This window comes from Amblyomma americanum, chromosome 1, assembly GCF_052857255.1.
Source record: "Amblyomma americanum isolate KBUSLIRL-KWMA chromosome 1, ASM5285725v1, whole genome shotgun sequence".
Lineage (NCBI taxonomy): Eukaryota > Metazoa > Arthropoda > Arachnida > Ixodida > Ixodidae > Amblyomma > Amblyomma americanum.
Window position 1 is genome coordinate 369,430,321 of NC_135497.1, and position 11,357 is coordinate 369,441,677.

The following is an 11,357-nucleotide window of genomic DNA, read 5'->3' on the forward strand; positions in this document are numbered from 1 at the left end:
CAGGCCAATTTATTGGGCGAGCACTTTGCTGAAGTCTAGAGGTCATCCCACTACACAAGCACATTCCAGAAACACAAAGCTATAGCTGAAAAACAAAAACTTCCATTCGGAGCAGGCATGCAGGAAGACTACAACCAGCCCATTACACTCCAGGAATTAAATAGAGTACTATCTTCCGGTAAAAAGACAGCACCAGGCCCAGACAATGTGCATTACAATATGCTTGCCCATCTCTCTGATACAGCCGTACAGGCACTGTTAAAATTCTTCAATAAAATATGGATGACTGGCAGAATACCTGAGGAGTGGAAGAAAGCAGTAATAGTACCTTTTCTGAAACCCAGAAAACCACCAACAAGTCCTGACAATTACAGACCAATAGCCCTCACCAGCTGCATTGCTAAATCTTTTGAAAGTGTAATAAATATTAGACTCACCTTTGTACTCGAATCTCGGCAACTATTAGATGTACATCAATGTGGATTCAGAAAAGCATGCTCAACCACCGATCACCTTGTCCGCCTAGAGAACACCATACGGGAGGCGTTCATCCACAAACAGCAGTGTATCGGGGTCTTCTTCGACATGGAGAAGGCATACGATACCACGTGGAAGTTCGGCATCCTCCGCGACCTAGCAGAGCTAGGTATCCGAGGCAGGGTGCTGAACTGCTTGAACGACTTCCTGGCTAACCGCACATTTAGGGTCCGCCTAGGAACAACTCTCTCCATGACTTTCACCCAAGAAAATGGCGTACCCCAAGGTTGCATTCTAAGCACGACACTCTTCGTAGTAAAAATGAATTCGTTAGCCAAAGTAATACCCAAGTCCATAATGTATTCGGTTTATGTAGATGACCTACAGATAGCATGCACTTCCTCCAGCATATCGTCCTGCGAGAGACAAATACAAATCACACTAAATAAACTAGCTGCTTGGGCAGAGATAAATGGGTTCAAGTTCTCTCCTCAAAAAACAGTAGCCGTTCTGTTCTCATTGCAACGAGGCCTACAATTCAATCCCAACCTATACTTGAATCAAGCCACACTACCACTTAAACCAGAACATAAATTTTTAGGACTCACTTTTGACAAGAAACTCACATTTCTACCACACATTAACAACCTTAAAAAGAAAGCATCCCAAGCCCTCAATGTATTAAAGGTGCTCTCGCGAAAACGGTGGGGGTCCGATAGAGCATGCCTGTTACACATCTATCGCTCTCTGGTACGCTCCAAGCTGGACTATGGGTGCATAGTATACGGTTCAGCAAGAGCATCCTACTTGAAACGACTGGACCCTGTTCATAATCTTGGTCTGCGACTATCAACTGGAGCATATAGAACATCCCCGATAAACAGTCTTTACATTGAAGCTAATGAGCCTGCACTAGAGGATAGAAGAGTCACACTGACATGCACATATGTGCTAAAAACCCGTTCTCTTCCTAAACATCTCTGCCATCCCATTGTTACCAAGTGCCCATCCAAAATATTATTCAACAATAAACCACAATCCATCCGGCCACTAATAATGCGCTTTGAAGATAAATGTGAAGAGTTAGGAGTACTGGATGCCCTGCCGAATATTGCACAAAAATATGAAAATTTACCACCATGGTACAGCCTGCCTTCAGTGTGCGACTTCACACTGACACACTTACATAAAAAGGAAATGCCACATCAGCTCATACTACAAGAATTCATTGAACTGCAAGAAAAATATGACACCTTCACTGAATTTTACACTGATGGGTCAAAAACAGAAATTCACGTTGGAAGTGCAGTAATTCAAGAAAAAAAAGAAAAATGATACGACTGCCACAGTATGCATCGGTTTTTACTGCCGAGAGTTATGCAGTCTTTGTAGCCGTAGACCAAATAGTAAAAGAAAACATTAAAAATAGCGTCATTTACACCGATTCACTGAGTATGCTCAAAGCGCTGCACTGTAGAAACGCTGCTGAACCCATTATAGGAAACATCATACATAACATAATTAAAATAAAAAAACAAAAACATAACATTATATTCTGCTGGGTGCCCAGCCATGTTGGAATTGTCGGTAATGAGAGAGCAGATGCATGCGCAGCACAAGCTCGAATTGATCAAATAAAACAAGATAACATACCACACAGGGATTTTTTGAAATTAGTGCACAGTAAACTCAGAATTAAGTGGCAGGCTGCATGGGAAGAACAGGCAAACAACAAACTGCATTCTATAAAACCTGTTTTAGGAGAATGGAAATCATGTAGACATCAGAACGTTTCACTGAAGTTATTTTATGTCGGCTACGCATTGGGCACACACACCTTACACACAACTTCTTACTGACAAAACAAGACAAACCTCTCTGCGAAATGTGCGGCGAAGTACTCACTTTAAACCACATTTTAATTTCATGTACAAAACTGGAACAACTGAGAAAAAAATATTTTACAACACTCTACAATGAATACATCCCATTGCACCCCAAGTTGCTTTTAGGTGATCAAGCAATGGTTGATCTTTCAAGTATTTTTAGGTTCCTTAATGAAGCCAATGTTTTAAACAAACTCTAGGTATAAAAAGCGTAACATTTAAGAAAAACCTAACCTTGTGTTTGGCGCATCATAGCCATAGTTGCTTTTGCGCCATTAAAATCAATATAACTAACTAACTCATGGCACAGTACACTGACCTCCAGCTCTTCGCCTACTTCGAAACGCGACCACTCGGCCGAGATCGATCTCAAATCTTTCGCGTCAGCAGCCGAGCACCATAACCACTGCGCCACCGCGACGTCTTGCCACATCATATGGGTGAGGTTAGCTGGCTGAGGGAATTTGCGTCTGCCTGTGTACCTGCCTGGGTAACTCTGCGGGTAAAAAGTGGGCTGTGGGTTCCTATATTTTCCTGTAATCACCAACAAGTGTGTATGTAGGGAAAATCAATTAATGAAAATTGGTGTTTGGGGAAAGGAAATGGTGCAGTATCTGTCTCACATACCGGCGGACACCTGGACCATGCCGAAAGAGAAGAGATAAAGGAGGGACTAAGAGAAGAAAGGAAGAGGCGTGCACTTTGAAGGCGTGCACTTTGAAGGCGTGCACTGACATCGCACAGCACACGGGCAGCCCAGCGCCTCGCCTCCAACAAAACGCGGCCCATTCTGAAAAAGAAAAAAGGTTTTGGGAGAAAGGAAATGACATAGTATCTCTCTCACATCTCGGCCGAAACCTCAACCGTGCCATAAGGAATAAACGAGAGACTGAGAGAAGAAAGGAAGAGAAAGGTGCTGTAGTTGAGGGCTCCAGAATAATTTCGACCACCACCTGGATTGAGGTTCTCGCTACTGATGCGGAATACCCGGGTTCGAACCCGACCGCGGCGGCAGCGTTTTGATGGAGGGGAAGCGCCAAGGCGCCCGCGCGCCGTGCGATGCAAGTACGCGCCAAATATCTCCAGGTGGTCCAAATCATTCCGGAGCACTCCATCATAGCCCATGTCACACTGTGGGACATTAATCACATATCACTACCTCTACATATGTACGGAGTTGACTGAAGAACAATTACCGAAAGACAAGCACTGCACACAATCAACGATTGACTAACCTTACCTGTGGCGAATAATTTATATTATAATCTTCAACACGACATAATAGGGAGTTTCAGCAAGCACACAGCTCTGCACAGAGCAGCAATTTCGCGAGGGGCCGTATCACATTTACCTTACTCCGCATCCTCCAAAACACACCCCTTCCGATTAAAGAAGTTGAATTGATATGGGTCCCGGCCCACTTGTCTAATACAGGGAACGAGGCCGCTCATGTGCAAGCCCGAGCTGTCGTCGGCCAGGCAGTGAGCGCCTTCCGACCCGAATTTCACGAGTTACGGGTTGATCTCATTTCATAACATCACCCATCACTTTAGGCTGGAGAGGCGCGCATATCCCCCTCCCCACAAATCGTTAACAAATGCGCAGGAAGTTACCTGGCGCCGACTGCAAACACGCTTCTGAATCCGGCAGTGCTTGCCCTCATATACCCTGGCCAGTACGACCCAAACTGACATAAATGTGGTGGAAAGGCCACATACGACCACATTCTCTGGAACAGCGCAAATGATCCGCCTCCGGCAGAGTTTATACAGCTCCCTTCTCCCGAGCGGTGGGAGGCCGTGCTGGTCAGCTCGGACCTTAAGATTCAAGCACGGGCAATTGAGCGGGCCAATGAGGTCGCCGCCAGCCATGGGCTAGCGTCCATCTAGTATATGTCTCCTGCAACCTGCTCTCGACGCAATAAATGTTTTACCATTCAATCTGAAAAAAAGGCTTTTGCGGTATGGGAATGGCATAGTATCTGTCACGCATCTCGGCGGACACCTGAACGGTGCGGCAAGGGAAGGGTAAAGGAGGGACTTGAGAGAAGAAAGGAAGAAAGAGGTGCCGTAGTGTAGGGCTTCAGAATATTTTCTACCACTTGGATTGAGGCGCTCAGCTACTGATCTGGAGAGAGAGAGAGAGAGAGAAATAACTTTAATTTGCACCCATCAAAAATGACAGGGGAGAAAGCTGTAGCCTAAACCCCATAAATTCCTCTACCCGTCGGCCGTAATCCCTTGGGACTCGGCGGCGGTCAGGGCGAGACTGATGACTACGCGTTGTTTTTCTTCGAGGTTGAGCAATAAGGGCTTCCAGGATTGTAAATTTCTATTCCGGTCGTTATAAAAAGGGCAGGTGCAGACCGTATGGACTAGATCGGCAATGCCATTGCAGTGCGTACAACTAGGATTAAAGACTTCTGGATGCCATTTACTGTACATCTGAGGGTTTGGAAACATCCAAGTTTGCAATTTCCTCCTCATGATTTCCTCTTTCTAAAGAGCTGTTTATATGCCGCGGGATAGGCCTTACGACCGAGCTTATGAGAAATGATTTCATGGAATGGTGTGAGCGCGTCACCCGAAGGGAGGTGTTCTTCGCGTGGAGGCAGCGAGTAGCGTCGATCGAACGGAAACTGAGCCCTCGGGCGGTCGCGTGCGCCTTCTGGTTCCCCCACAGGCTCTGATGAGGCGGAGACCAAATCAGTGAGATTTGCACTGATGGTACTTGCCCTTCTCTCATAATTTTGACGGTTGCAGCGGAGAGACCATATCATAATTCTTAATGGCTGCCTTAGAGTCACTCACTACCACCCTTGTATCGTTTTCCATTATTGCTAGAGCAATGGCAACTTCTTCTGCCTCAGTTGCACTTGTGTTTTTAACGATGCAGCACGAGACCGGCTCGCCACTCTCACGAACCACTACTGCTGTGTGTGCTGCCTTGCGATCGTATTCGGCAGCGTCCGTGTAGAGCGCAGCGGATCTACCTCGAAATTTGTCCTGTAAGGCGGCAGCCCTATCTTTGCGTCTACCTTCGTGAAATACCATATGCATGTTCTTTGGCAGCGGTGGAATTTTGAGTCTATCCCAGGTTGCTTTAGGTACATTATCTGTCTGATTTGAACCCTCCGAGGGTTCGAACTCCAGGCGCTTCATGATTTTTCTTGCAGTTTTGGTTTTTAAAAGCCTTTGATGCTGCTACACCGTGTCAGTTTTCTGAGCTCAGTCAGAGTTTTGGAGACACCTAGCCTGAGATGTCTTACCGTGGAAGTGTTCGGAAGAAGCCCTAGTGCGGTTTTGATCCCTTTTCTTATTATGATTACACTTCTGTCCTTTTTCTGCTTCGGCCAGTTTGAGATAGGCGGCAACGTATAGCGCTCGGCTTATGACGGAAGCCTGAACCAATCTCAAAAGATTGGCTTCCTTCATCCCCGCATGCTTGTTAGAAATGCGCTTGAGTAGCCGGCACGTCTGGCTGGTACTCGCTTTAGGTCTCATGAGAGTTTGTTTTTTTTTGCCATTTGGTTGTATGCGCAATCCTAGGACTCGAATACTGTCTACCGTCGGAATGGCATCGCCATTCACTTGTAAAGCAATATCACAGCCTTTGCAAGGGGGACTGTTTCGTTTCCTTTTTTGAGATGACAGTTAAAGAGCCTGTGATTTTTCTGTCGAGCATTTTAACCCAATCGGCGTGAGATATTTCTCTATTACATCAATGGTCTCTGACGTGTGCTTTCAATCTGTCCATCGCTACCCCTGCTCACCGACAGCGTCAAATCGTCAACATATATGGTGTGATGCAGATTTGTGATTCCGTCCAGCGGCCCTGGAAGCCCAATCATCGCTACAGTGAACAGGCTCGGAGAGAGAACGGACCCTTGTGCCGCCGCTCTGTTCGGCAATGTATTGTTTTTGAGTGATTTTGCGCACAGGCTGATAGTGGCAGTCAGATTTGAGATAACTTCCCTTACGTAGTTATATTTCTTGACTCCAACGTTTAGCTGGCTAAGGTTATCAAGTATGGCTACCTGTTTGACACTAGACGCTTTTAGCATACCGGAAACGTACTAGCGTAGACGTATACCAGTGGCATTGTTGGGGTGAGGGGGAGCCACTGCGCGTGCGCAGCCGGCGTCCGGTAGACCGGTATACGGATCCGGTAGTGCGCCTCCGGTATGCTAAAAACGTCTACTATCAAAAGCTTTGCAGAGGTCCAGTCCCACAATGACCCTAGTGTCAACAGTCTTTTTATCGATTACCTGCTCCTTCAGCTGTAGCATGACATCGCATGCCGATAGGTTTGGTCTGAAACATATCGTATCAGGATAAAGATTTTCATCTTTCATGAATCTATTCATTCTAGTTTGAATTACGTGCTCCATCAATTTTCCAACGCAAGATGTGATGGAAATGGGTCTGAGAGGCTCAAAGCTGAGCTTCTTTTCTGGTTTCGGAATGAAGACCAGGTTCGCAGCTTTCCACGCTTGTGGTATCTCTCCCTTGTCCCAGTATTCTTGCATATAGGTTGTAAGATGAAGAATGGAACGGTCGTCAAGATTACTGAGCATCCTGTTCTTGATTTTTCCCGCCTGGCAGACGTTTTCGTTCTTAGGCGGTTGAGTTCACCCCTCACTTGCCCGACAGTTATGGGACTGTCCAATTCCGGGTTTTCCGAGCCCGCGTATTCAGGGAGACTCTCATCTCCAGAGCAGTTTAGGTAGCGACACTTAACCTCGCGTATAAGTTGCTTTATCGGACCGTTATATTTCTACACCAGATTTTGAAGCTCCTATCGTGCCTCAGATTTTGTTTCCTCTGGATCTGATAGATGTCGGAGCAGTTTCCACGTTCCGGCACTGCCATTATTTCTATCCATTTGTTCACAAATATTACCCCAATTTTACTTGGTGAGTTCCAATGCATGCTCTTCAACGTCTTTGTTCAATGGAGCATGCTGTTTTCTGATATCAATGTCACCTCTTCTCTGGCTGATCTTTTGCTCTAACCCTTTCTTTTTCTTCCATAAACTCACTACATGTCTATCAATGACTTACGGATCACCTTCAAATTCTATCTCTTCGGTAGCGTCCTGAGCAGGTTGAATAACTCGCTTGCTGCAATCGTTAATATCTCTTATCGGGTCCGGTCTCGACCTGATACTTCTAAAGTTATCCGAAAGTATAGTCTCAACTCTGCTTTTACTGATGATAGGTGGGCCATTCTCAACTATGATCTCTAGTATCCTATGATCGCTTCCTACGTCTTCCCCGGTGTCGCACCATGTAGCAGTGATGTCACTAGCGACCAAGGTTAGATCAGGTGTCGTGTCGTCGGATACGCTATTTCCTCTCCTAGTCGGCCTCATCGGGTCTGTAGTGAGGCTGAGCCCATGTTGTTGAATTTTATCCGAGATTTCTGCCCTTAGCCCGCGTGAATTTATATCCCCATGCCGGATGGTGCCCATTAAAATCGCCCACTATCCAGAGTGGCATTCTTTTTGAAATAACCTTGGTTTTTGCAAAAAGATAGGTAAGGTCACATATGCGCTGCCTGGGCGAGCTATACACGTTCAGGATGAAAAGGTTATTGTTTTTGCGATTACGAGGGATGAGTTCGACCAAAACATGATCGATATGCGCATTTGCCGTCTTGTGTTGCAGAGAAAAATGTTTCTTTTTCCAAAGGTAGTCACTTGGGTAGCGTTACCTGACCTCGAAGAAGATTTGTCACCCGCTAATTTAGCATCTTTACCGCACTCCTAGCCTGCAATGACCTCCAGTCGATCGCCATTGATGAGAGAGGCCTGCAGAACCGCACGTTTACGCGAGAAACCTCTACAGTTCCACTGCCAAACTGTGTGATTATAGTGGTGCAGAGCCATCTTGTTTCAGTATTTGAGCCTCTTGGTAGAGCCATTGCAACTGCCTGTCCTTACTAGCAAATTAAGCCTTCATTTGCTCGACAGCATTGACCAGTTCTCGTTTCTCAAGTACCGTTTGAAGCATTCCATGCAACGACATTTTTTCAACCTCAAGAGCTACAATTCTCATTCCGCGATCATCCTCGACCTCTGTTTGCTTAGCCCTCTTCTTAAGGATGGAGGATTAGCTAGCCGGGATATTTCCGGTGCCAGTTCAAGTTTGGTGGCTAGCTGTTTCTTAATGTCATAAAGTTTGCGTAATTCGGCATTTTGTTCTTGTAAAATCTTGTTTTAATAATTTCCGCATTAGCATCCTGGGAGACGTTATTTACCCAACCCACCTTTTGTCCAGTAGACTTTGTCTTCGCTTGCGTGCAGCCACTACAGTTCTGAGGCTCCTTGGCGGTCGGTTTCTCCTTTTCCACCGATGGCAGTCGGGGGAAGGATTCCGAAAGCTCTCTTGACTTGCGGCGATGCCTGGATTCACTCCTCGAACGATTTCTAAACCAGTCATTCCTGCTGTGCCGTTGCTTTTCTGCGTCAGCCTTGTGTCGCTCTTCATTCTCTCTCGCTTCCTCTTCCAGCTTCATTTCCCACTGTCGTTTCTTCACTATGCAAGGTGTTCGCAAGAGTGCCTGCACCTCATATCTCCAGATATGTGATCTTTGCCAGACAATCGGCACCTCGGCACACACTCGTGGTGCTTCGTCGGGGAGGTTGCCCCACATCCTGTGCACTTTGCATGCGGACTGACCCACACGTCGGAGCGATGTCCCAGCTCACCACACCTTTAGCATACTTCATATCTCTTGTAGAGAAAGCACTTCATTGTCACCCTGAAGCACATAATTCATTTGCGGCACATAGTCGCCAAGAAAAGTGATGATCACCGAGATGGTGTGCAACACCAAGAATGGGAGGATTCTTCGGGTGTGAGAAAGCCAATTCCAGGTCTTTCGCAGACACTCTCAGATCTAGAGCCCGTACCACTCCCTTGCCACAGCTTTCGTGTGCCGCTATGTATGTCGACACCTCGTACTTCTCATCCAGCGTTATGGACCTCAGCCCCAACATTTTTTGGCTTCGTCCTTTTTTTGGCATCGCTTATTATTTTTCAGTCAACTCAGTGCATGTGTAGAGGCAGTGATATGTGGTAAATGCCCCGAAGCGTCACATGGGCTGTGATGGAGGGCTCTGGAATGATTTAGACTACCTGGCGATCTTTGGCGCGCACTGGCAACGCGATGGGAACGGGCCCCTTGGCGTTTCCTCTCCATCGAAACGCTGCTGCCGTGGTCGTGTTCAAACCCGGGGACTCCGGATCAGTCCTCGTTGGGAGTGCTGTATATCAGGACTGACCCGAAGTCCCCGATTCAACCCGTCTGCGGCGGCAACGTTTCTATGGAGGGTAAAACCCAAGGCTCCTGCGCGCCGCGCGGTGCCAGTGCACGCAAAGATCTGCAGGTAGTCGAAATCATCCCGGAGCCCTCCATCATCGCCCATGTGACGCTTCGGGGCAAAAACCACATATCACTACCTCTACACTTGCACTGAGTTGACTGAAAAATAATCACCGAAAGGCAAACACTGCACACAAACAACGATTGACTAACCTCCCCTGTGGCGAATCCTTGATATTATATTTTCAGCAAAACATAATAGGGAGTTGCAGGAAGCACACAGCTCTGCACAGAGCTTGCGCACCTGTGGAGCAGCAGATGAAAGAAGGAGGCACCTAACATCCTGTCCGGACCAGCAAAGTGCGTGAAACAACCACCAATCAAAAGTCATCGTCGTCGACTGGAAGAAGCGCGTGGAGAGCCGTTCTCATTTCGCTGTTGAGTCTTTCCTGGTGGTCATCATCAGTTCTGGTCTCGGGAGGAACTGGGGCCGGTTCAACAACAAACTCCAGTTCCGGGACGCCTACAAACTTGCTCGCCGGTGACAAGAATGGCTTTTCAATATTGAAAATCGTTTTCACGCTGATGTCGTGGTACGGCAGGTTTTTTCTAATGTGAAAATCGATCGACTTGATATTTACCTTGCGATCCTTAAGGCCTACTTTGTTGCCGCATAGCACAACGGGGATGTCGTCGTAGACACGGACCAACCGTGGTACCACTCAGGCACGTGCTCGTACGATGCGCGGGAGGTCACGTCGAACATCACGATGGCGCACTGGCTCTGCATGGCCCTGTAGTGGCAGTCCCGCAGACAGGCAAGCTTCTCTTGTCCTGCCGGTCCCAGACGGCCAACTTGATGGGTCCCCGGTTTGTGTGGAAGCCGAGCGGGCCGACGTTCACGCCAGGAATGGACTCGTATCTGCCGCTGAACTCTCCCCTCAAGTGGCGCCTGAAAAACAGTCTTCCCGTGCCTACATCACCTGCCAGAAACATCTGAACGTGGGGAAGCCGTCTTCGTTGTTGGTCAGAGGCTGTTGCATGCTGAGGATGAAGGTTCCGGAAAAAACGGCGCGTTAACGCTGTAGTCTACTTACATATACTTTCTCACAAATCCAATTTAGAGACAGTTTGCAGAGCGCAAAATTTTTGTGTAGGGTTTTCGTCGTGTTTTTCTCTTGCCGGTCTTTGGAGAGTGCGCCGGCATACGACTGCAGATTTCAGGGGCTTGCACACAGCGCGTGTGCTGTGTCGTTACAATTCAGTGCTTACAAGTAGTAGTGTCAGCGTCGCGAACTTTAAACGCGACCCGACTGCAGAAGGGGAACGCTACCACGTGCAGTTCCGAACAAGACAGCGAACAATTCTAAAAAAACAAAACGAAGCCGTGTTTACAGTTTAAAGAAAAATAGCCATTAAGAAATGAAAGCATAAACAAAAAGACACACTCAACACGCGTACAACACTAACAAAGAGTTCACCAGATCTTGAGCGTCCCTGGTAAAGGGGAGATGCCTTGCAGACAGGGCGGACGCAGGTGTATGAACTCGCAAGCAGGATTATTTAGGGTTCTGTGGCCGGTGGGATATTGTTTATTGGCAAGCCAGTAGGCCTGCGTTAGTTCCTGTTATATGGTCAGTACACCTTCTGAGAAGTTCTGAGAAGT

The 11,357-nt window shown here is 47.2% G+C and overlaps 2 pseudogenes; both read right to left on the reverse strand.

Moving 5' to 3' along the window:
- Positions 1-4,582: 4,582 nt before the first annotated feature.
- On the reverse strand, positions 4,583-6,213 carry LOC144122046 (uncharacterized; annotated as a pseudogene).
- A 3,858-nt stretch (positions 6,214-10,071) lies between these two features.
- LOC144122056 (GTP-binding nuclear protein Ran pseudogene) lies at positions 10,072-10,734 on the reverse strand (annotated as a pseudogene).
- Between the last annotated feature and the right edge of the window lie 623 nt (positions 10,735-11,357).